This window comes from Cuculus canorus, chromosome 3 (genome assembly GCF_017976375.1).
Source record: "Cuculus canorus isolate bCucCan1 chromosome 3, bCucCan1.pri, whole genome shotgun sequence".
NCBI classification, from domain to species: domain Eukaryota; kingdom Metazoa; phylum Chordata; class Aves; order Cuculiformes; family Cuculidae; genus Cuculus; species Cuculus canorus.
In genome coordinates this window covers 107,295,681-107,322,814 of record NC_071403.1, presented here as the reverse complement: position 1 = coordinate 107,322,814, position 27,134 = coordinate 107,295,681, and the positions used below count along the sequence as shown (strand labels likewise).

Below are 27,134 nucleotides of genomic sequence, written 5' to 3'. Positions count from 1 at the left end.
CACTTCTTGCTTGAGTTAATTTTTCTATGTTATATGTAAGTTCCCCCAGAGATTTTGGGAACTATTTGAAGCACTGTCTTTGTGCATTACCACACTGGCCATGACTGTCCCAGGCACTTTAACTGACAACCACAAGATAAATTCTGTAGGGCAGCAGAGTTCCTCCTACACTTTCATATCTTTGAAATTAATTTGCTTTTCAGTTTTGACAGATCACAAGTTTTGTTAGCCTCAGAAGGCAATGAAAAAAGCATTTATCTAAGTGAACTTTTTTTTGATACTGCACTTTCCATCCGGAGATGGAAGCCAAGCCCAGCCTCTAAATGCAGTCTTTGCAAAGTACAAGGATTTTTCTGTGCTTTCATAAAAAAACTGTCACCCTAGTAGAGAAGCTGAAGTAATAAAAAAGGGAGTAGTAGTAAAGTAAAAAACACTAGCTCGGAAGAGAGACTGAAAGTGCAGTCTGGTATACAGCATCCTCTACCACCAAATACAGAACACATAAAAACACGGAGGATGAATGCCGCCAGCTAGTGAAAGTGATAGTTAATAGACTAAATGCTCTTTTTTTACATGAATTTACCTGTATCACATCAGTGAAAACCAGCATGTTCTTTCTGGGAAAAACAGACATTTTGACCACGTGGGGTTAAACCATGACAATGACTTGCATTAAAATTTAGTATTAATTAAAATTATTTTTTCAAACACTGTTTTTAGTATGAAGCACATTTTGTAACAGATAATACAATTAAATTATCCAGATTCTTGGAAATAAAAGCATATGTGCTCAACATATGACATTTTTAGTTTAAGTCTCCATTTTATGCAATAACAACCAGCAGCAAATCCAACAACAACATTCTTCTAAGATACGGGAGGTATGGCAGCAATGATAATATTGTGCGTCGGTGACCATTCACCTACATCAGCAAAAGTCAGCAAGGAATCTAAAGGATAATGAGGCAATTTTCGTACTCCCAGAAATGCAGATGACAAAGTTGTGAGAAAGTTGAACTTCTTTACATGTATCCAAATGTGCGCTACATGATCACATGGATTCTTGACAAGTCAACCAACTGTTATGAAATTCAGTCAGAAAACAGAATATGAATTATTCAACACAATCTGAAAGAGTTTTTCTTTGAAGGGTGACACTCATTTCTGCTTCATTACACAAAGAACCTTGCTTGGGGGGGTAAAGAGTCTGAAGGGAATTTCATTTTTTGTTTTTTTCTGCTTACTTATTTTTAGGTTTGGGGGTGTTTTGTTTTTTTTTTTGATTCAGCTGTCAAACCAATTACATAAATAATAAGGCTATTTGGATATTTTTATTTCTTGGCATCAAGATTAAAATCCAGAAAAAATGAATGGTACACAATTCCTCCGGACTGGGGAAATCTTATTTTTGATCCTCTGAAGCTGAAATGCCTAGGTAGCATTTAGTCGTTAGTTTGCTATTTCTAAAGAATTTCAGTTTTCACATGCACACTAATAAAAGTCAGGGAGATGGAGATTGAGATCCTGATAAATTGCCTACAGATCAATCTGTTGCAAGTTACTTATAGATGTACTTAACCGATTTAATGCAGTCTGATTTCTTGCTGTTTTAGTAATAATCTGATCCAGTTTGTCTACTGTCTTCTCTCGTTGCAGGTCAGGTCTCCTCCACAGCAGTCTTCTCTTTTTCTGACAAATTTTGAATAAACCAAATTGTAATGCAGCTATCGGTTTAATAAGCACTGAGTGGCACGCTCTTATTCATTTTTATTTTTTTATTCATCTTTATTTTTTTGCAGGATGTAGTGATCTTCTTATAGAAACAACTTTTCTCGAAATTACTGCCAGACAAGAAGAGTAAAATAGGAGTCCACTTATAAATATTTTAAATTAAATACTACTGCCATAACTTTTTGCCCCGCCCTGCCAATTTTTTTTCTCCCAACTCTCTCAGCAAAATAGCAATCAGTTGATGTGTTTCTTTTATAATAGGTGTCTCAAGTGCTCACATTTTAAGCAAAATACCTCACCTACACTTTTTTAAATAGCATTTTGTACATGCTACTGAACAAGCTGGGCTTTTCTGGATAATGTTAAAAAGAAATGAGGTTTTTATTTAAATTTAGAGAAATAAATGGAAGTAGCAATACATTTTCCTTCCTTCCTCCAAACATGGTTACTACAGTAATCTAGAGCAGCATATGGAAAATATTTTAGTGTTTAATTTTAAGGATAATGATGTTAAATGCTATATGTTGTGAACCTGAAAGTTTTTTGAAGACATGTTTTACTGTAGGAATCATCATCTAACAATACTTTCTACAACCAATTGCCCTATGTAAGAGAGAAACAGGTAAGAAACAAGGAATCAAACTACAAATTTTAGTACAAGGAGTGTCAAAAAGGGACTACATTATTCAAGATGGAAGCAGTGTCTGCCAGTGCCTGACAGCTTACAAGCCTGTATAGGTTTAGCGACCTTTATAGGTATAGCGACCTTCCAGTACCTCAAGGGGGCCTACAGGAAAGCTGGAGAGAGGCTATTCGTAAAGGCTTGTGGGAATAGGGCGAGGGGAAATGAATGCAAACTGGAGAGGGGCAGATTTAGACTAGACATTAGGAAGAATTTCTTCAAGATGAGGGTGATGAGGCACTGGCACAGGTTGCCCAGGGAAGCTGTGGATGCCCCTTCTCTGGAGGTGTTCAAGGCCAGGTTGGATGGGGCCTTGGGCAGCCTGGTCTGGTGGGATGATTTAGGGGGGTTGGAACTAGATGATCTTTAAGGTCCCTTCCAACCCTAACTATTCTATGATTCTATGATTGTTTGGTTTATAATTTAAGTTGGTGAAGAAAAATATCTGTTAGGCTAGATAAGCACCTATTACAAATCAGCTAAACTGGAACAGACTAAGTGTTCTTTTAAAAACAGCTATAGTACCTCTATCTTTTAGAAACAAAAGATCCCTCATCTATGATACATCTTTGCAGAAGAAACATAATTACTGTTGTCTGTTGCAACCACCCCAGACAGTTGATAGAAGCTACATCCCTGGAAACACTCAAGGTCAAGCTGGATGGGACTTTGAGCAACCTGATCTAGTTGAAGATGTCCCTGCTTTTTGCAGGAGGGGTGGACTAGATGATCGTTAAAGGTCTTTTCCAGCCCAAAACATCCTGTGAGTCTATGTTGTGGTCTGCTTTATTACTGTAGAGTCACCATTTCATTAACAATACACCTTGCTTTTGTTCCCACTTAACACCAGAATTCATAGTTTCTTTAACAGGAACAGATTTGATTCTCAAGATTTCTATCTTCATACAATTCACAGACTGTTGCTGTATCACAGGCAAGTGGATCATAAATCATTCAATAAGGGACTGAAAAAGCAAACTAGCAGTGAAAGGATATCTGAAAATTTCCAAAGTGCCCTGGTTAATTAAGATGCCTAAGTTCTGTGTTCAGGAGTAACAATCCTGTTGAAGAACTTACATTCCATGTGACTGGAACAAGGGAGTTTAGATTTTCAAATATATATATATGATTATTGTCCTTTGAGTAAAATCCTCTATGCTTGTATTGATTTGAAATCAGGTTCTACTATTCCAAGTCAGTAAGTCTCTGTGAAGGTTTACATGAGTGCTACCAGGTTCCCATGATTCAGGGAACTTGATGGGGCATGCTATGGTCTGGCCAATCTGGAGTCAAGAGGAGCAGAAACACAGGAGAGGAGCACTAACTTGCACACTGGCCCTGATATTCCTTCAAGATCCAGTCAGGGCACATTCCTCAACTTGAAACTATTCCCGTAACTACAGCTTATATTTAATCTTAATTCTTTTCTCCCTTAAAAAGTATTTGGTGATCATGCATACATACTGATACAAAGATCAGTAACTTAACGTAGGCTCAAGCAGTCCAAACAGTTTCCAGTAGCAAAAAACCCATAACCCCTAAGACTAATTCTATAGATGGATACAGTGGTTCCTTTTCAGAAACTTCGTCCTGTTCTGGATGCTCTTTCATAAGACTGGGCATTTGCCATGAAGAGAGGCAAAACCAGAGACACAGTTACCAGCAGTTCTCTGAAATTAACTTTGCCCTGAGCACATTTAATCTATATACATTTCAATAACCTCTTAAATTTTGCTTCTAGGGCAGTAGCAACTAGAGCAGGAGTTATAGGTAGTACAATTATTTGGGAGATGAGGATCCAAAGTACAATCTGAAGAGACAGAATTTTTACGTGTGGTTGCTCCTAGACCTGATGAATCCTGTGAGAGCTCTTTGGACTGAGCTCATGGCTCATTCTTTGGGAACAAAAATCCTCTTTTCTCCTTACAAGAACAATGCAGCAGAAACTCTTCTAGAAACTTGCCATGGAATTTCCATTTCTCCACGCAGAATTTTCCTGTACAGAACTAACCTGTACAGTTAATGGCTTTTCAGTTGAACTTTAATGTAGGTTCAAAAGCATATGAACGCTCTCGTGGGTGGAATAGCAGGCTACTGGAGGATATGAAATATTTCCTCAATGGAGGCATTTACCGAAGCTTCTGTGGACTTCCATGAACCCATGAAAGCCAAGTCTTCTAAAAAATGTTATGCTAATTTATATAGATGTTTTAAAAAAGGAGTCATGGAATTCCATACCTCATGCACATTAATTTTTCCATCCAACAGAAGAACTTTGGCCATCTTATACTTCAGTGAAAAACACCTCTGTTAGCAGAGTGTGACTGAACAAGAACTATCATAATGGAAAATTTCATTTTCAAAATATAGTAAAGTTGCAGGAGTAGTGAAGGAAGTGAACATTACTTGCACTTACGGTACACTCATTTATGCCTTTATGAATATCAAGTTATGATTTCCTTTTATGCCGCTGTTTGTATAAACAAAATCCTACCATGGCATTTAAAACTGAATTTAAGTTTCTTTTGTTTCTCCTTTTGCATGTTTTACAGAATAAATTATGCTTTAGTGCTGCGGTTATAGATGTTTATATGGATAATACTATGCCTGGGCCTAATCCAATTCCCACTTCCACTTTCAGTGGAAAGATTACTCTGATGTTGATGGGAGCTAGATCAGGATCAGGACTGATCATGGGATCAATCAATAAGTCTTTCTGTTACCATCTGAATTTCCAGTGCAGATTTATTACCTAAAACAAATAGTTCCTTGAGCAGTGGAATTAATGAAACCAAATTTTCTATCATTTGCAAGGGTAAATTTCCATATGGATTCTCTTATGCCTTTCCTGCCAGGAGAGCAATGTCTGTGTCCTACTTACCTCCCTGGCCACTTATTTTCATGAAGTCTGTAGAAAATGAATGCAGATGAGTCTCCTAGCTCTCTGCTGAGTTTGAGTAAAAGTAGCCAACAGGTTTACTGGGAGCTGGCAGATAGGTGACACGGAAGCTTACAAATGCTGTAGTTGCCAGTCACATTCCTGTGGAATCTGGACTAAAAGTAAAGGAAGGCACGCACTGGACTTTGTATCATCAGACTTGATAATATGCTAAAGGAATACTTCATAAGAAACCACAAATGTAGATTTAAAAGGAGCGAGAAGTATTCTGAGTATTAATGAGCAACACAGAAATCTCAGTTATTCCCATAGGCGCAGCTAAGCATTACATAACCTCATGACATCCCAGGGGATGCATCTTATTCCAGTGAGATCCCAATGCCTCTTGGATCTCCCCAGCATGCAAGCAGTATTTGAAATATTTATGGTACTGATACATGCCTTTGGGAGCAGGTGACTCCCCCGAGAATTAAGGCTTGTTTTGTAAGCCAGAGCAGAAGTGGAACAGACCTTGGCTTGATTCTTCCCTCTGTACTTTGGTAAGCAAAATAGGGAATGATCTTATTTCATTCCTGGGGAATGCACTCCTAAGAACAAGGGAAAAGTCCTTAAATGAGCCAGAAGAGGGAAAGGAAGAATTCATAATGTCAGATCTTGTGGTCTTTCTTTAGTCTTAATTCTTTCCATCCTCCAAGTCTGCATTTTCAAAAAGACTTTTGCAGAAGTAGTAGTAAGCATACTTTGTCATACTGACCATTGGAATTGACTTTGCTTCATTCATTTATTCTGGGAGGAATTTGATCCTTCCAGTTTTTTAAATGAATTGCATTAATAAATAACATTTCATAAATGCAAAAGCCTTAATTCCTACATATTTCTGCATCATGGAGCAGAGTAAATAATATTGAAATTAATGTATTTTAAGTGGAATCAGTACTAGTATTCAAAGTTAACACTGCATAGTTCTTTTCAATACAATTGCCTATAGCTTTGCTAATGTCCACAATCCAAAATGACAATTTTTATCCATTATCCTCTGTTCCAAGCAGATTTTATATTTTAACTTAAATTCAAAATAAAAATAATGAAACAAAGGTAAAGAAGTACTGTGTAAATGTTCAGTCATCTTCTCTTCTCAAAAATCAATCTTTTGTAAAGCTCTACCATCTCCATCGAGATTGCTTTGAATAACAGAAATAATAATCCTGAAAAAAGACAGATGAAGGTACTGATCCAGGCAGAATCATCTGAATTGTAAACATTTAAGAGCATCTTTTCAATATCCTCAGTAGAGTTTGTTGAAGGCTTACTGATAAAAAGTCTCATAACTTCTCATGCGTACTTTCTGACTAAGCTCTTCAAGTGACGGTGCACTTGACTTGTTGCATAACCTTTGTTTGGCTAATTCATGTGCCTAATTTATGCCATATTCCTCTCCACCATTTAGGGTCTGAGACAGATGGTGGATAAAGCAAAAGAGGCAGAAAGAAAGAAATGTTCTTTTTTATTTTTCTTTACCAAAGCAAGACCAGCAAAATCTTCACTTTGACAGGAACTTTTGTGCACTGTAGAACAAAACTGTTATAGTACATATGTTCAAGAAGGTAAAATCAAAGTTATTTTAAACATGACATTTTATCATTTTGCTACTTCAGTATTCTTTTAAGACCATTTTTATTTGAGATCAATTGTGTCTGATTGCTTCACAATCTACTATTTCAGTTAACAGAATATAGTTTACCTCTGACATACATTACTTGATAAATTAATTGTTGTTTTCCAAAGGATCTTAGAACTCACGATGCCTTTGAGAAGAATCTTTCTGTAACCTGTTGGCTGCTCAAGAAGATGATTTTTCAAAACTCTAAGCACATCAGCATTTTCTTGCAAAGCTTTTGCTGGGCATAAAATGCAATATGCACAATGTTAAATGCTGAATATGGTCGTTTATTGTTCACTTAGTAATGTATCATCTTATAAAACTGCTGCCATATTTTTGTGACTCTGTGTCTGTGCTGCTGCAGACTTCTTCTCAAATTATTTTGCTGTCTGTTGTTTTTACAAGATCAATGTCTAAGTAGTTTGAAATCAATATCGCATGCCCTGTCACGTAGGTGGTATCCAAAAATCCCTTCCGAATTTAGCTCTATGTTTTGCAGCACCTGTTTCAAAAGTTCTTAGCACCTGTTCTCCTCATGAGAGTATCAACATGTATTTCAGTAGGAATAACATCCGGTCCGTATTTGTTGATAGTCCCACACAATATCAACAGCTATACTACTGGAAGAAACAAACGGTATAGACTTCTTTCATCAGAACAGATGAGCAGGATATACCGGCCCACGGATCTTTCCTGTATTAATGGCGTGGCTGTTGCTATTAATCTTAAGAGTCTACTACTCTGCGTAAAGTGAGGAGGTTGCAAAACTTCTCTCTGTGTTTCTGGCAAAAACAAAAGGAGAAAGGGAAAGAGTTTGCAGAGTAAGGCTTTCATAGACACATTAGCAATTTGTTTTTGTATGCTAACATACAAATTTTGATTTGGAAAAAGGCAAGAGGTGGCCAGCAAACTTCTACCCAGTCTACCTCTGCCGCTGTGGAGGTCACCGTGGCTCTGGTCTGCATCGTGGAGTGCTTCATTTGCTATTGCTTGGTCAGGCTGTGAAAGATCTATTCTTAGCCACTGACAGTATACTGAGTCAAAGCATTTGATACTTAGCAATTAACGGTGTTAATGAAGAATTGCAATGCTTACCAGGGCACAGGCATGCACACGTTTGTTCTCGGCCATTGTCAGCACTTACGTGATCAGAAAAGGTTATGTGGAAATTGTGAATTAGATGCCTGTCTTCTGCACCTGAAATGCTCACAGTGCAGTGGTAGCTACAAGCTAAGCCTTCTGATTTTTTATTAGAGCATTTCACAATTAATAAGTTATGTCCTTAGGCAAACCCTCATTTATGAGATCTTTGAGGTATAAGTTTTGAGATTCTTTTAGCTTATCAGAGCAGAATGTAATTTTTTTAGCATAAATTAGAAACAGGGAAATTTGCCACTGTGAGGCAAGAAGGGACAAAGAGGAGGCAGGTATCTGTGCTGATCTAGCATTATAGTCCAGTGCAATGCTAAAAGGTGGGACAATGTGTCCTTGACTTATGAGGGAAAGAAGCAGCATGTGCACTACCTCTTTCTCACCCTCATCTCGGGATAAAAACCTGGAAAAAGTGTTCTGTACTTGCATATTAAAGGCATAATCTAGTCTTAGCATATGGTCTGAATTGGAAATAACTTTGCTGAAGCTAATATTAGATTCTTAGGTAAAGTTAGTTTACATAACTTTTTCTTTTTTTTTTTTCTTTCACATCTTAACTTCCCCTGCCCTGTCCCCCTCCCACCTCCAAATTCTTAATGTTGAATTTACAACCTTTATTTACTATTAAAATTCCTGTGTGCTTGAGTAGTATTTCTTTTCCACTATTGTGAATCTTAGTTTGGCACAAATCTACTGCATTCACTATATCCTATTTTGCTTTAGGTTCTCATTGCCTTAGCAGTTGAACTTGAGATCTGATTCAGAAAAAATAGAGAAGTGCAAAGGCAACTGTTTTCAAGTTTTCGCCGGGCATAGACAGATAGAAGTTTTCTCAGAGTAAGAAATTCAGGATTTGACCCTCTGAATAGATTTTATTTTCAAAGCAGGTTCCCAGAAGCCACACAGAAAAAGGAAACAAAGCTAAAATTGGGACAAGGTCAACTGGATATAGAAGTGACTGTAACAAACCACAAATAGTTCTGTTATTTTTGTTTCAACTGAAGTTCACAGAATTTTTATTAAGAATCTAACCTAGATATTTATATAGGAATCAGAAAGAACATCTTTTTAATGACTGCCCAGCAGGAAGGTTATATTCATAAATGGTCTTAACTTGATATTTGATGCTGACAGATAATATTATTGCCTTAAATATTCAGAGAATGAGCAGTCTCTTAACAAGGGTATGACATTTTAAGAGAGAAAGTAAGAGACTTGGAGAAACGTTTTGAGCATATTTTGTAATTGTTTATTGCTTGGAAACATATATATTAAATCCACAGATAAACAGAGAAACAGATATATTTTATCTGAATAAGGCACTATTCTTTTCCAAGGCTTTACAACTAAATTGAGTAGGAGAAGGATCAGGTCTTATTTAAACATGATACAAATGCAGACAATGCATATTTTTCAAGCAGAATTGCACGATTTCAGATCAATCTCAATTAAAAAAGAAGGCACTCTTTTTACTTTAGAAACTCTTCTTCTAAAGTAAAGTTATCATATAATGGATGAAGGAAATAATTGCATGCCTGTGGTCTTCTTGTGTGGGAATCTACTCCCCTCTCCTGAAAAAAACCTTCAGAAACATTAGGTATCAGATAACATAAGTCACAGAGGTACTCAACTTAGAATTTCCTCAGTTGCTAAGAATAGAAATTACTGTTAGAAGTTTCTCTAAGGAAGTGTCTGTAATTCAGAGTTAATGTTCTTTCATTATATCTTTCAAAATATCTTAAATTTATTTGTTCTCCTTCAGGTCATGTTACTTTAATATGAAAAATGCTGAAGAACCTGAGTTGTTCTTTATTTAGGAATTTCAGATCTGGGAGCATTTAATTCAGATAATTTCTAGGTTTTGCTGCTGGTGTGAATATACAAAGAATATTCTGTCATTCTGACTTTCATTTTTATGATGATTTTATAGTCTACTTTTCGTTGGTACAACCCACAGATATTATTCTCATATGTGCATTTAAGTAAATATTAAGCAAATATATGAAATACATAAACAAGATGTTGGGAAGATAGGTATACTCTGTATGTTTGTAGTGAATGCTCTTATCCATTCTCCTGAAAGATGATACTTCATAATTCATGCCACATGGAAAATACAGAGGTTTTAAACAGTGATGCAGCTAAAATGTGAAGCTCAGCCAAGGACAGCGATATCCCTTCCAAGCAGTTTTTAGTAGTTGCAGACTGCCAAATCCTTTAACAACACAATGGAGTCTAACTGACAGCTGAAGAAAAGGCCACCTGATATTGAGAGATAAGCCTGTATCATTTTCAGTGTCACAAAAAGGTAGGCTAGATATAACCTTCAGCCTGGATTCAGAATGTCGTGGCACAGAGGGAAATAAAGTCTCGTTTTCGTTCTATATTGGTCATTATCATGCTGGCTAAGCCAGGAGCTGGCTCTAAGTCTTTCTTAGAAATGGGAGCAAAAAGGCAATTTACAGCATCCTAATTGCAAAAATGCCACAATAGTCTTCATACTTTGTGAATAGCCCTAATGACCCTGAAAAGATAGGTGTATATATAGAGAGAGCATCTCATCAGGATTATTCTTACCCTTCAAGTCACGAACCTCTTAAATTTGTTAACAAATTATTGTCCTTAGTGTATAATTACTGAAAACTCTTGATCCTCTTCGCCCATAATCCCAATAGCGTGCAAATGTGGGGAAGAAGAGATGGGCTGTTTTATCCATTCGCAGAGAGTGAACTTAGGTGCAAGAAGATGGTGAGTCCTGCCCAAAGCTGGGCAGGGAACCCTTGGCCAAGTCCTGAACTCTTAAGTTCCATCTAAATACTTCAACCTCATAGCTGTTATTTAGTTTCACTGAAAAAGCTATTTAATTACTTAATTTGATGTAATGACAGCTGACTGAAGGATAATCTTCAGGTAATTTAAGAATAGAGGATTTTTCTTCTGTCCACCTTAAAAAAAGCATGGGTAAATTAAACAATTAGAACCAGTTACAAAAGTAAGCTAAAAGCTAAACATAATAAGACACTGTTTTCAGCATTTTGAAAGAACTAAATACAACACATCAGCAGCTTCAAAAGCCTTTTGAACAAGTGCACTCAGAAACGAGTAACTAGCAAACAAAGCTATTATGAAGCCGGCAATGTGGTCAGTGAACTTTTGGCATGTCAACTCTATAAAATGTAGGCCTCTAGAAATATTACTCACATTGGAGTAAGTAGAAAAGAGGCAAATTTAGCAACAGATGCTGTGGATGAGGTATGATGATTTGTTGCTATTTACAGGCTTGATAGATGAGAATCTCTTTGAAAAGAGAAGGATATTCCTTACGTATTCTTGAAAGGATTTGATTTTCCTTAAATTTTAAAGGATCAAAAGTAGTGGAGGGATCAGAATCTCAGAGGCCAATGAGATAATTTTGTGATATTATTCTGTATATTAGTTGAGCTTTTATTCTTTTCAAGCAATACATAAACTCAAACAACATTCCTTATAATGAAATAGATATCCTATAATCTATTATATATCATAATTTCTAGGTAATTAAGCCGATTCTATTGACTAGATATATAATCCTAGTCTAATAGCGTGGGTCAAGTATTAGATGGGAATTAATATCCTTTGAAAATAAAATATCTTCTTTTTAGTTATTGATTTTCTGTAAATTCACAAGAAGGTTTATAAGAGAAAAATCACTTCATCCTTAGTAATAACAAAAGTTATAAGAAACAGTTATTTAATCATGTCTCATTATTTTGGGGGAATGTCAGCACAGAATCAGGGTAGTTTCAGTGAACATACTGCTGGGCTGTTTTGTTTCTTATATATTTCGGAAGGCCGATTTTATACTTTCAGTAGGGAATCTCATAGTTAATGTGGGATTACAAAAATGCCAGAGGAGAATATCAATTATTAAAAAGGATAAGGCTGCAAGGTGGATTATTTCTTCTAATATGATAGAAATTGCTGTTCCCACAAAATCTATTATAAATTGCACTAACAAAGTCAATGTTTTAGGTTTTGATTCAGGAAAGTGATTAAGTACATGCTTACAGTTAACTTCCCTGAACAGATTGCCTTTAAGGATCAATATGGGCCTCCGGGGATGTGATGCTGCATATTCTGAAGGATGCTAAGCTCCTAAATGAAACAGAGCAGAATCTATGAACTGGTCTTTAACAGTCTTTTTCGTGTCACCAAACCCACTACAAGAGTCACAACGGCAAAGGTAAAGCAAAAGCTGCAGCTATTCCTGGTATCAGCTCATGACAAGTATGATCTTGCCTTTTGTTTTTGCACTTTAGTAGTATTGAATCACCGCAGAATTTAGAACAGAGTTGGTTGTATTATGTGAAAATAGTCATAGTTTTAATACATCCTGATGTAAGCTTGTATTGTTTTTCAGCACTTCTATGTTATTGTAGCTTTTTATAATTATATACCTTAGAGTTGCATACTCTACTCACTTGATTTCTGAACATCTTTTTTTTTCAGATGTTTCATGAATTTCTAAAAGAGGAAAGATATTGTGTACACTTATATCATTAGAACAGATCTGTTCAGGATATTGTTTCATTAAGAATGAATTCTGTTGCACAATTTTCAATTACTGCAATAGAAGCCCTGTTGACTTTTCTCACTTTATTTCTTATTTCTAAATTTACATAGACTTTTTTATGGTGTCATGGTTCTCATGACACCTTCATAGAGTTAAGACATGTTGATATGAAATATTAAAAAATCACGATGTTGATCTAAAATATGAAATGCTGATACAAAATGCAAACTATGCGCAACATACTTCAGATCCCCGTAGTTAAAAATAGAAATAAAGCAGTAAATGAGTGGAAGTAGAGAAGGAAACAAAATTAAGATTAGAGAGCAAATCAAAGCTGATAAAATAGGTTTAAAAGGAAAATGCTTTTCCTCACTGGCATCTATGGATCTAACCTAAAATAAGCTCAGATGCCACTTTGCTGGAGATACGTTTCATTCACAATGGAAAAAGTAAATAATTTTTTTTTGCTTGAGATTTATCTGCATCAGTTAACTGTTAACAGTTAACAGTGCCCCCCCAAATCATTCACAATGGGAATGTATCCAATGCATTTTAAGTTCATTTATGGGTCACAAATAATTTGCATAAGTATCATTATTAGGTAATTAAATTATGAGCTGGTTTGCTTACTTGAGTAAGAATGATAAATAACACATTATTCAAGTTACCTGATTGGATGAATATGTAACCAGTTAAATAAAATAATATTATTAAATAAAATAATCAATGGTCTAAAATCTACTTCTATGATCTCAAGGTTGCATTTTTTAAATTCAGCAAAACAGATTAATTTGCTACATAACATATCTTTTTGCTTGATCACTGTAGTAGGCACAAGCTCAAAGGAAAAAACTCATCATGAAACCAAAAAGAAAAACAGAACATACAGAAAATGTGAACAACTTTATGGTTATTTTAGGATACTTTAAAAAAAAACAGAAAGCAAACTCTACTTTTCAGATTGACACTGTGTTTTGCTAAATCTGGAAAGAAATTAAGGATAGAGAGTTTCAGCAAATGTGAAAAGTTGCTACACCCTTTAAATCAACAACTACCCGAGCTATGAAATTAATGTAAAATATGTATGCATTTCCATGAAATGCAAGTACTGAAGTAAATGAAAAATGTGTAAGAAAATATGTGGCAAAAGTTCTTTTTTTTACCATGAAAAAATGTAATTTATGGAAGAGGGTTTTTTTTACCACTGCTCTTTTACCTAGAAAATATTTTCCCCTTACTGTAAAACTATTGAAGTGTGGAGAAAAATACACAAAGCCTAGGAGACTTAGAGTCTCCTCCTAAGCATCATTCAGTGCACCTAAGTTTGACATTCAGCTTTCACTCTAGTGCTGCTGTTCCATGGCTGGCTTAAGTTGACCTAAAGCTGCTGCCCTGGAAAGGAGCAATTCTGCCTTTCCACCCTCCATCCCATTCAGAACTGCTCCTTCCTGCCCTCTCCCTGGCATAAGCTATAGTGACTTGTGCAGTCATGGAGAGATCAGGTCAATCCACTGATGCTGCTTAAAGCTAGTAATGGTTTTTTCCAGGGTAAACTTTAAAATTATTTACCTTGGTAATAGAAAAGAAGTAACAGAAATGTACTGAAAGCTGGACGAGACGTTTCAGCATCAATTGTTTTTAGATCAGCTTAAATTCATCATGAAACTAAACCTCAACAACATGCCTAAAAAAGATGGTATGAATAGCCTATGGTTTCCTTGCTTTAATAAAAAATGCTGATAATATGAAATTTCTAAGCTGACTCTGACTTGGGCTTTTACTCACTTTTCTTGTATAAGAATGTTTCATGCTAAGGATTATATAGAATGTTTTTGAATTGCAGTCTCTGATATATCTGTTGAACATAAGTTTCAGAGTTATATTGACCTCTTACACCCTCTGCTACAGCCCCTCTTTTCAATTGCCCACTTTACCTTTGTTCGGCACTTAAAATCAATGGTAGACATTACTGTTAAGACTTATAGTGATATTTTTTCTATTTATATCAGAAATCACAATTCACCACTTAATAGAAAAGGAGATTCCACTTATGATGCTCCCAACAAAACCCCTTAAAAGCTCCTCTTATTCAGGCTCAAGTGTCCATCCTTACACAGATTTTTTGTCCATGAGAACAAGCAATATCATTTCCTTCAATATCACCCAGGCCTGTGATATCACTCAGGCATCCCTGGAGTTGGGCATTAGTAATGTGCTCAAACCCCCTTCTATGCACTACCACATGAGCTCCCCGTTCTTCACCACCTACAGCGCAGTGTCCTACTCTTCCCACTCAGACTTCCTCCCACACTGTTTCTCCCACTCATCTCTTCAGATCAGTTTTAAGATCTTGCTTCCATTTCCTGCCACGTTAACATTTTGGCATCTATCATCCACTTATTAACATTCTGGAATATGCCATTTGAGTCTGCTTCTCTCATGGTAGTAGGTTTTGGAAGTTTTCTCTGTGAAACTATACAAAATTAGCATGCCATCTGCCTGTAAATGCTTCCTTGAAATTCTCCTGTGTGAAATTTCCTGTGAATCCCTCCAGAGCATCTAGGCTGTCTCAACTGCTGTCAGTCCATCATATTGATCAAACTGGCTTTACTGTTCACGATACTTCCCTGTTTATAACCCCTGGGCTACAAGGGACTTGCTAAATCTACCCTTAGATTTAAAGGTTTCGGGGAATGGGCAATATTTTCTCCCTTGTCTTTTTTTTTTTACACGGTACAGTACTTAGTACAGTGAAAGCCTATGATGGAGTTTGTGGGTGCTATGCTAAAAGGAATAAATCATAGAATCATAGAACCATAGAATCATAGAATCATAGAATCACAGAATAGTTAGGGTTGGAAGGCACCTTAAAGATCATCTCGTTCCAAACCCCTTCCATGGGCAGGGACATCCCACTGGATCAGGCTGCCCAAGGCCCCATCCAACTTGGCCTTGAACACCTCCAGGGATGGGGCATCCACAGCTTCCCTGGGCAAACTGTGCCAGTGCCTCACCACTATCATGGGGAAGAAATTTTTCCTAATATCCAGTCTAAATCTGCCCCTCTCCAGTTTATACCCATTACCCCTGGTCCTGTCCCCACAAGCCTTTACAAATAGCCCCTCTCCAGCTTTCCTGTAGCCCCTTCAGGTCCTGGAAGGTCACTATAAGATCTCCTCTGAGCCTTCTCTTCTCCAGGCTGAACAACCCCAACTCTCTCAGCCTGTCCTCGTAGGGAAGGTGCTCCAGCCCTCCAACCATCTTTGTAGCCCTCCTGTGGACCCATTCCAACAGCTCCATATCCTTCTTATGTTGAGGATTCCAGAACTGCACACAGTATTCCAGATGAGGTCTCATAAAAGAGGAATAGAACTAGTAATTTAAAAGTATAAAAAATAACATACCATAACCAAACTCAAATTCTTTTATTATTGCTTTACTACTAAATTTGGGACCAGACAAATTTTAGACATTTTTTGAATTAAAAATATCTTTATCCTTTTAATGATAGTATTATAACAGTACTAAAATGTCAGTAGAGGCTCTGTACTTGAAAGTTGTGAACAATGGACAATGCACTTTAAGGGTAAAAGTCACTGGATAGCACATGAAAGAAAAATGCTTTCTTCTACTCGCCTTGGTACAGACCGCAGTCACAGAAAATGGCCATGAATGGCTGTGGAAGTTGATGCTTGTGTTATTATAGTAGGAATTCCAGTAAATATTTAGATTTTTACAAAGGAGAGATTGAGTTATCTAATTATCTAAGAGCAAAAATGCAATTAATGGCACATTTTAAGTGGATGTGTGAATGGAGAAGAAACTGGTTTTCTAGACTGGATTATTTTTTCCTTATTATACCCCACCCTAAGCACCCTCTTTAAGTTGTGTAACCTTCTGTGTGTACAAGCATTAGGCTGATCCTATGCACAGAACCCCCCTTGCTCAACCACCACTTTCTAGGAGAAGCTAGACACGGCAGCAGCAGCTTAATGGGATATTCCTTCAACAGTGATGCCATCAGAAAATGCTGCTGTGTGACCGCAACATTTGGGCAACTCTTGCCCCATGAATAAAATAAGCTGTCAAATAATTTGGGTTTATCCTTATGCAATTCTTCTGTTTCCCCAGTTCAGATAAGAAATAGTGATGATTCCTCAGAGAAAGCAAAAATGAGGACTGAGGAAAATCCAGATATCCCATATCTTCATTAACTTCATTTTAACAGATCTAAAAGATGCTGAGTCTACAGAGCAGGTGAGTTGGACACATTACAACATGTGTATTATTCATAATCACAACATACACATTATTCATAATCAGGTTAGACCTGATTATGCCTCTGGCATCAAAATCTAGTAACCTATTAGGACAGCCCTTATTCAGGGTAATCTGCCTTTTTAAGGGCCTTCTGCTTTTCCGTGTCCTCTCAGATGCTAGGAAAGAGATATACTGCTCCAGGGAACCTGCTTAAAGCTCCCTCGGGGCTTCTGGCCCTTCATGCTGAGCAGGTCAGGTGTGACCTATGACAGAGCTTGGTGATGAAGTGGTCAATACTTAGGACTTTATATATTGAGAAGGAATGATTTAACAGATGTATTTGTGCCTGCAGAAACTTACGGGCACGTTGATGATCTACGCCAGGAATTTTGAGCTGCTGGCTCATATCCTTGCCAAAAGTCATGAAGCTCAGATTTACACAGAGTATATTTGTCATTAGGGTTGGTATTCATCAAATGTAACCTTGCTATCTTATATTACTAAATGTTTTGATGCGAGTTGTTTTAATTTTTTCCAGATATAACCCTGGAATTATCTTTAAAGCTCTCAGCATTCAACCTGTTCTCCTGTTTTGCCTTTGCTCAGCTCCCAGCTGTCTGTGTTGAGTGCGATCAGTGACCTTTCTAAAGAAGGGCACCATCACTAAAAGCTCCCTCACTAGTGGCATCCATACGGTTATGGTTTCAAGGTAATGGATTTTTTTACCATCTAAAATATCATAAAGGTTTTGTCTTTATAGAAGATCTCACGCTGCTGTAGTGTGATGTCTACAACTTAAGGGGGTGGCCTCTAGGAGCATTTGGCATATGGGTTTCATGTATTAGGGTCTGTAAAGGAGTTCCCACTTGAAAAGATTTACAGTGTGCCAGGACTGAGTGCCAGATGGCAAAAGCCACACGAGTTACGGAGTCCTTAGAGATTTTTTTTTTAGTTTGTTTTTGTTTATCATAGAGAATACACTTCTGGGTTCATAAAGTTTCAGCATGTTCTGTCTACTGCGTCATGGAGAAAAATATTAACTCTATCCTGAATGCAGGCCACTGGGACTTATAAAAATGATATTTAAAAAAGGAGGTAAGCAGGCCATTTCCTGGGACAGGAAAAAACAGTTGTTTTCAAATACAGTCTTGCTATTTTGATGCTAAAATGAATAGGTTGTTATTGCTGTTATTTGCTGAAATGATTTATTCAGAAGATAAAGCAGAGTTCTTTGAAACAAGTATATTTAAACACTCTGCTTATCCTGCTTGCCTGGAAATGCAATATTGTTCTTGCTATAAAGAATTACTCACATTTAGGTTTGAGCATATGTTCAAATAGTATCTCAGAGGGGCTTCCCCAGTCACAAAGACAAACAATTGGTGTAATTTAGAAAGCCCTTGTGTTTTGAGGTCACAGGCCAGGCAAACCAATGTATAATAATTCACGGACACAGTGAATGGGCAAGATTACTAAGCACACCCCACACGGGAGTAAGGAACACTGCTTATGGTCTGTAGGAGGGCGATAAACACAAAATTTTTGGTGCAATATATCTACTGCAATAAAAAGGGCACACCATCAAGTTATTTAACTGGATTATTCATCTTCTTTGAAGCCTGACAACTGCTATGCTTGTGAAAATTCATCTAAACCCACTATTTCTGCAGAGGAAGAGAAGATGCAGGACACACGGCAGTCCTATGGAGACACAGCATTGAAGGGACCCTGAAGGCAGAGAGGGTTCAGCCCTGCCTGAGGCTGCTGGCAACCCCTGGGTAGGAATAATCAGTTTGTACATCACTTCCATTTGCCGCAGAATGGGAGCTGCTGCTCCTCCATGGTGCTTTGGAGGGGCTCAGCCGGGGGGGCACTGCCAGGGAGCACCCTGCTGCCCTGTGGCTTGTACCTCAAATAGCTGACCTTGGGAGAGAGGCAGTTCCGCTTCCAACAGCGGCTCTCTCAGCCTGCCTCAATGCTATCAGTGGTTTGTTTGGCTGGGTTGGGGCCTCTGCCAACTTCAGGATTTTTCCATCAGTGACACCGGTTTATTTCTAGTCTCTTTTCGTAGCGAAGTCTCTTGGCACAGGGGCAGACCCTGGTTTTAAAATTTATGTTCCCGTGAGGTCACTTGGAGCACACAGCACTGCAAAAGTCATCAGTGCTGGCTCCTAACTGCACCCAGAATGCCACAAGTTCACTGCCTGAAGGGGCTGCAGGAAAGCTTGGGAGGGATGTTTTGCAAGGGCATGGAGTGATAGGATGAGGGGGACTGGCTTTAAATAGGAAGGGGGAAGATTTAGACTGCTCATTAGGAAGAAATTCTTCATGATGAGGATGGTGAGGGACTGGCACAGGTTGCCCACAGAAGCAGTGGCTGCCCCATCCCTGGAGGTGTTCAAGGCCAGGCTGGATGGAGCTTTGAGCACCCTGATCCAGTGGGAGGTGTCCGTGTCCATGTCCATCGCAGGGGAGTTGGAACTGGATGATCTTTAAGGTCCCTTCCAACCCAAACCATTCTATGATTCTATATGGAAGTGAAGTAATCTTAGATTCAGCATAAATATCTATATTAAACCCCTCACTTTACACCCTGACTCCGGCTGAGTCACTTCAGCTAGGCTACAGCTACCGTAGGCATACAGGCGATCAACGTGATCCAGGAAAACAAGATATTTTGAGACTGGTGAAAGGCACTTCAGTTTTGTGTTGCTTGTTGGTAAAATTATTCATTTATATTGAAACCTTCAATTCCTGGCTGAATAATGCTCTGATAAATAGGGGTAAAAACACGGCTTGCTGAAGTATTAATAGTTAGCAGCATATGGCTTTGTGTGAGAGATCAGTGCTGCTCGTGCAGGCGCCCCACTCTAGTCCCCGCCACAGACAAAAGTGACAGCACAGCTGCATGGCATACACGGCAAATGAACTGCAAGAGTGCTTTATGTTAGTAAATTCAAAGTGTAAATTGGTAGTGGGAATTCTGTTGTAGGCGAGGCTGAAGTTTTAGGGTGCTGCTGGCTATAAGCAGCTGAAACTCAGCAGATGTCTTTACTTTTAAAACCTGGGAAATGGACTAACTTCCAGTTTACTTGCTTTTTTTAAAAAAAAAAAAAATCCAAACAACTCATACTATGTGTTATCTGCCAATGAAAATATTCTGCTTTGCTCTCGGTGCTATTTAATCTTGATCCTTGAAGGTGTTCTGGACATAGCCCACAACAAAGCTGGGTACACTGCCAGCAGTGCATACAGTTCACCAAAGCACCCAAGAGCTAAACCTTTGTGAATGGCACCAGAAATAACCACACCTTGTGCCAGTTCTCTTCCATATTTGTTTCTTTCTCTTTAAGTCCACTGCAAAACATGAAGGCTTTCAGTCACTCTCTCAGGCACTTCATGGATTTTGTTTTGGTTTTCTTGTTAATCTATCTAAAGCAGTCTTGGTTTTAGGCACCTAGACCTAAGACCATTCAATGGTCATAGACATTTATGCTCAGAATGCACTGACCACCCTCATTTTACTTTTTTGAGATATAATTGTCTCACCTCTTAGTTATTTGGAGCTAGCTTGCTGACTTAAATGTACCACTTTTCATACTTCAGTGATTTTTTTTTTCTTCTTTTCTCTTCCTTTTATCAGTCAAAATCAACTATTCCAACCAAAAATAACTGCTGTGGAAAGCACCTAGGCAAATCTGTTAGACACTGCCTAAGAAAGTGCTTCAGAGCTCTGAAAGCACTACATGGAAGAGGATCTCCACACCTACCTGTTACACTTTGGCTGCATTCATCTTGAAATTAAAAGATACGTTTGCAATTATTTGGGAGCCTGTAAACTACTCTTGGAAGAGTTGGAAAAGAAGAATGATACTGACAAAATAAAATAAAAATATTAAAGTTAGCAAGAAAGATACAATTGTGGCCAAAGCTCTGTAAAGAGGCAATGCCATATCTGTGGAGACAGGAGCAATTGCTAACCATGTTACTTAAAATTTATTTCAAGACCTTCTGACATCAATGTAAAGATGTATACAAATGTGGTAAGGTTTTGACAGGATCCAATCAGAGGACAAAATTTAAAGTTGTTTTTAAAGGCAATCCAGAAATAACATTAGCCCATTACTTGGTAAGCGTGGACACCTCATAATCAGGGATATAGACAAAGCAGAGACATTTAATGTTTTTTTTTTCCTCGTCTTCAATACTGATGATGGGCTGGGCTCCACCCCCACCTCCTCCAGAGCCCTGCGCCCTGGGCTAGAGGACCAAGACTGTGCAAAAGATAAACTCCCAGTCAACCTCAAACCTGTGTGGGATTTGCTGCTCCAGCTGAATTCCTATAGACTGATGGGGCCTGATGGGAATCTTCCAAAGTGACTTAAAGAGCTGGCTGATGTCATAGTGAGACCTCTCTCAATGATTTTTCAATGCTCTTGGGAATCTGGAGAGGTACCAGTTGACCGGAAGCTTGCATATGTTATCCCAGTCTTCAAGAAGGGCAGCGGGGATGACCCCAATAACTACAGACATGTTAGTCTCACTTCAGTGTCTGGTAAGGTTATGGAGAAGATTATTCTGGAAGCCGACGAAAAACATCTGAAAGACAACACAGTCATTGGTCCCAGCCAGCATGGATTTATAAAGGGCAGGTCCTGCCTGACAAACCTAATTTCCTTCTATGACAAGGTTAACCACCTAGCTGACCAAGGAAAACCAGCTGACATAATCTTGCTGGATTTCACTAAGGCCTTTGATGCTGTTTCTCACAGTACCCTCCTAAACAAAATGTCCAGCATACATCTGGATAAACACACAGTGCAGTGAATGAACAATTGGCTGATAGGTTGGGCTCAAAGGCTCCTGGTGAATGGGATTACATCGGGCTGGTGACCAGTCACTAACAAGGTTCTGCAGGGATCTATCTTAGGACCAGTACCCTTTAATATCTTTGTAAGTGATTTGGATGTAGGACTCAAGGGTTTACTAACCAAGTTCGCTGATGACACAAAACTGGAGGGAGTTGTTGAACTTGAGGGCAAAGAGGCCCTGCAGAGGGATCTAGAGAGATCTTGGAGAGCTGGGCAATCACCAACCACATGAAGTTGAAAACAAGGGCAAGTGCTGGATTTTGCACCTGGGACACGGCAACCCTGGATATATGTGTAGACTGGAGAGTGAGAGGCTGGAAAGCATGGCTGTAGAAAAAGATCTGTGGGTTCTGGCTGACAGCAAGTTGAACATGAACCAACAGTGTACCCTGTCAGCTAAGAGGGTCAGCCGTGTCCTGGGGTGCATCAATCAAGCACAGCATAGCTGGCTAATTGAAGGAGGTGCTCTACTCCACACAGGTGCAGCCCCACCTTGAGTATTGTGTGCAGTTTTGGGCGCTGCAGTATAGAAAGGATATCAGGCTACTGGAGAGTGTCCAGAGGAGGGCCACTAAGTTGGTGAAGGGTCTATGAGGATTGGCTGAATTCACTTGGTCTGTTCAGCCTGGAGAAGGGAAAACTGAAGGGAGACCTCGTAACAGTTTACTGCTTCCTCATAAGGGAAGGAGGAGGAGCAGGCACTGATCTCTTCTCTCTGGTGACCAATGATAGGACCCAAGGGAATAGCAGGAAGATGTACCAGGGGAGGTTTAGGTTGGATACTAGGAAAAGGTTCTTCACTGTGAGGGTGGTGGAGCACTGGAACAGCTCCCCAGGGAAGTAGTCATGGCGCCAAGCCCGACAATATTCAAGAAGTATTTGGACAATGCCCTCATACACATGCTGTAAATTTTGGGGTTGTCCTATGCAGGGACTATGTTGGACTCAATGATCCTTGTGGGTCCCTTCCAGCTCAGGTCATTCTGTAATTCTGTAAAGAAGAAATTAACTAAATGGGTGAAAAAAACCTGTCTTGATATAATAATGTATTTCAAAATGCAAAGACAAAAACTGTCCAGAGAAATCAAGGATGGTAGTTCAGAAATTTACTTTCAATCGACAAAAATGACACAGGTGAAATTATAGAGTGTCAAGAAGCTCCCAGTCAGACCGAAACTTGCAGCTGCTGATCTAAAGTGTTAAGCCAATTTTTTATATAGTTCTGCAAAGCAGTTTGTATGTGGGACAGGCATGTATGTGAGTGATCCATCACACAGAAGCCCCTTACAACCGAGCAAGCAGATGTATTCTACATTTCCAGAAGGGAACAGATCCATAAACAGGGAATCAAAACAAGTTTATAGAGAATAGATCTTACCAAACAAATCAATTTGGGCTTTTTTTTTAGCAGAAAACCATTCCGAGCTATTTTTCAAAAGTTTGTGCAGCTGATAGTTGAGTTGACTAGAAGGAGGTTTTGACTTTCAGTGAAAGGTAAATATTTTCAAGGATCAAAGAGGTGGACGATCCGAGTGGTTAAGAGGTAGCTGCTCAGCTCTGAGTGGGCTATTACCCAAAGAGTTATTGTGTCTATGTTTCTGTATACCACACAACTAATATTGTATCAATGAACCCTATCAAAATATATATATGAGCTTATGTTTTCAATAAGATAAATAAAACATATTCAGAAACCAAACCTTAGAAGTTCCTGTTTTTATGGTCCATTTTCTCCTCTAGACTTCAAGAGGTATGACGTCTAGCCTTATGCCTTGATGCATTTTTTTTCTCCACTGACAGAAATGCTCTGAGCTTCATTTAGAGGGATTCAGGTTATCCACAAGCTAGAGATTAAAAATTCTCCATTCATGCGGAGATGAGCCACATGAGCATTCTCCTTAATGTAGCTACCGCACCTGAAGATTCATCTTAAAAGTAGGTAGAAGGATCTGTTGTCAGTGTTTTAGTTGTCTTCTGTTTTGAGGAGAAGCAGCTTTTCGGATCCAGGCACAAACATGCATAAAACAGACATCTCTCAAGCAAAAACCAAATGCAAGGGCCTAAGCCTGAATGCAGCTTCCAAGGTGAGGGGTGGAAGCCCCCATGGAGGCCTTTCACAGCTCTTTCCCAACAGTCAGAACCCAAAGTGACACCATTACACCACATCGCAGCTGTCCTTCAGTACAGATACCCAAGCTCCAGGAACCAGGCAAGGAAGAGGTTGCAGACTCCCAGAGGGCATTCAGGGCCCTGATAGACTTCAGCTATTGTCTGTCTATCATGGGCACAAGAAACAAAATAACTCCACCACTGAGATTTTTACACTGTTCCTTGATGTCTTCTTTATACATGTCAGAGAGGAAGAGGTGTAAGTTGTCACTGGCTCAGAAGAAGAAGAGAGTAGGACACTCCCATTAAGCCTGCAAACACCTCACACAGCTTTCAGGCTGAAGTCTGACAGTTCAGTGTCAGTCAAGTTGCAAGAACTGCCTGAACTGAACTGAACTTCCTGTCTGAACCAGATACTGCCTCTTGATCCCCATGCTTTTCGTCCTCACTTACTTGAGTCCTTGGGGGTTCCTAGTTCTTTTGTTTGTCCTTGCGGCAGCCGCCTTCTCCCCACTAGCGGTTTGCATTTGTCAGCTTCTGATACAGATGTCCTTAAGCTTCATTCTCTGCTGCTCTGTGCTCATGGAGAGCCTCTCTTGAAATGACTCGGAGAGCCACTCATGCACTTCTTCAGACCTTCTACCTTAATCCATCCTAAGGAAGGTGCATTTAGAAACCCAGCCAATTACACTAATGATGGCTAAGCTGAGAAGCAGGTAGGAGAAGGGATTGTTTTTAGGTATTGTCATATGTCAACAATAATTATATAATAGCATGTATTTCTAAAAATGTTTAAAGTTTACATTCTGTATTTTCATGTTCTGTTTATTTTACCAATCCCTTATTCTATTTCTTAATTTGCATTGGTATTCTAAGTACAGTCTCCATTTGATTCGGTCTTAAAAATGTTTTCCTTCACTAAATGAAAGAGGTGATTCAGGACATCTTAATTATGATTCCAGTCTAGAAAAGCAGGCAAATTAAGTATTTTCTAAAAAGCTTTGCTGAATTGGAACCAAAATTACTAACGCTACTTGTAGTATAATTTTTGCCTGTATGATTTTGCTAACTTTTTCTTAACTATAAAAGACAGTTCTTTCTCTGCCAGGGACTTGAGCAATGAGAGTATTTGACACATCAGATTAGGCTATGGGACGCTTGTTTCAGCACTTCTATGGAAATTTTACTTCTCTTCTTTGCCTTGATTTATGCGTCATCACTAATTTGTCATGAACAAGAAAAAATGACCAGTCCACTGAAAACCAGCAATATTTAGTAGATTCTACCCAATGTTCACGTGTCCATTGTATACACTCTTCTGGTTATAAGAACCTGCCAGTAGCCTAGTATTTCTTTAACTTGTTCCATAACTAGAACACTCTGAATACTCTCAAATCATGGAAGAGTAGGCACTGAAAGAGTGACATGGGCTAGTGTGCAGAATTACTTTCAATAAGTAGGATTCTGAAAGAGCAGCCTCAAAAAAATATGCTGCTTCCTGAGAATGCAGTTTGTAACTTTAATAATTGCTCTGGATAGTAAAGTGGCAGAAAATGAATGGAACGCAAATTCTTCATGTCATCACATGACACATAACTGAGGCAGAGATTACATCTGGATTTTTCAGAGAGCATTAATCAGTCATGTAGTTAGTTATAGCTGGTGCTTTGTCCCTGGTGGTTAAGGCAGCACGTAGCTTTGTGGAGTAGCAAGAGTATAAAAAAATCATGGAGTTTATTGGTTGTTCTAGATTATCTTTAGAAATTGTGTGATAACAGTCTCAAATTCTTTTGAAACAATTTCAGATACATTCACTAAAGCACATTAGAATTGCTGCTTATCTCCCAAGATCAAATGGATAAACAAGGTTTTTGTACATATATTTGAAAGGGCAGTGGAGAAAATGAAGTAGAATTTTGTGTACAAATAGAAACTCTGTATCAGAGCCCACCACCCCACTAACTTTAACCAAAGCCTTTCTGGACTTTTGATTTATTTTAGATATGATTTATTTTGCACAGGAACTGGATGAGCACAGTAGAGGAAACAGAATCATATTATAGATTCTATTCCCTCTGTTCTATACCTCTCAGACATTCTGCATCTGTCAGTAGGGTGTGCATAAAATTACAGGGGATGAAACAATTAGGACAAAGGTGTTGTCAAGAAGGTATATTACTGGGAGAACGGCATAGCTGCTTTTGGGAAAAAAGGACATAATGAAGAAATATATTGACCAGCTGTTATGAGGCAAAAATGTTTAGGAAGGGAAAATTATGCTGAAATTAAAGCTGATAGCCATGCAGTTACTGGGCAGGAAAATGATTATGCTTTTTATTGGCCTGAAGGGGATGTAAATGAAAATGTTAGAGCAGAACGTGAATTTTTTAATACAGATGAAGAGCTGAGAGTGAACAAATATCAATTCACCTCCTAATAAGATACCTTCAGCCATAGGGCAAATGCAGAATAAAACTTATGTGTAAAGATGTAGTGGGAACCATGTTGGGTGTATGTTACATATGGTTCTTCTATTAATGAATCCATAACAATGAACAGGGATTAACAAATATTTATTATATACGTATGTATATATAAAACCAACACCTGATTCATGAAGAATTTTAGGTATGTTCTTCTATAAAGCACGTATACAAGTCTCACTGAAGTTAGACCTGTGCTTAGATCCTTTCTTATTCTGGGACCTTAGGGAGTTACTTTTCTTTTCTGGGTATCTTTACATTTCTTGGCTTTCTGAGAAGACGGCTCTCATTTTGCAATGCAGAGTCAATACGATATGTTACAGAAAAGTATTTTCTCATGAATACTTTGTTATTGTTCCCATTTTCTTTATCTAAAATAAAAATAACTCATGCTGAAAATACAGTCTGTGTATGCTGTCAATTAAAAACAAATCAGGAAATCACTCTGCTATATTAAATCACACATGCCTAGTTATGATTTAACATGCTGGGGAACGAAACCAAAATCCACCCTCCCATGGTATTTTGTAACAGTGATAGCAAGGTGTTTGGTTTGTTGTTTTGTTTTTGTTTTTTTAAAGACTGATTTGACTACTTATTTAACGTGCTTCTGCATTTCTTTTTCCCTGTAAAGCACTATTTTAGCTGAAGTATCAAGCACTGCTTATACTATTAATGTTTGCATCCAGAGATTCCTGTGGAGAATAAAATTATTGGGTTTCCTACCAGTAAATA

At 38.3% G+C, this 27,134-nt stretch overlaps 1 long non-coding RNA gene across 3 annotated transcripts in view; it reads left to right on the top strand.

The window, feature by feature from the left end:
- Positions 1-26,619, top strand: part of LOC128851638 (uncharacterized) — a 42,156-nt gene extending 15,537 nt beyond the window's left edge. The window contains exons 1-5 of one of the 3 annotated variants that reach the window (XR_008449003.1): positions 11,734-12,346; positions 16,808-16,933; positions 17,475-17,645; positions 18,555-18,714; positions 20,580-26,619. This is a non-coding gene — a long non-coding RNA (uncharacterized LOC128851638). Of the gene's footprint in view, positions 1-11,733; positions 12,347-16,807; positions 16,934-17,474; positions 17,646-18,554; positions 18,715-20,579 lie in introns of those variants that run through there. The other 2 variants (XR_008449004.1, XR_008449002.1) reach the window with 2 other exon arrangements.
- Positions 26,620-27,134: the final 515 nt, after the last annotated feature.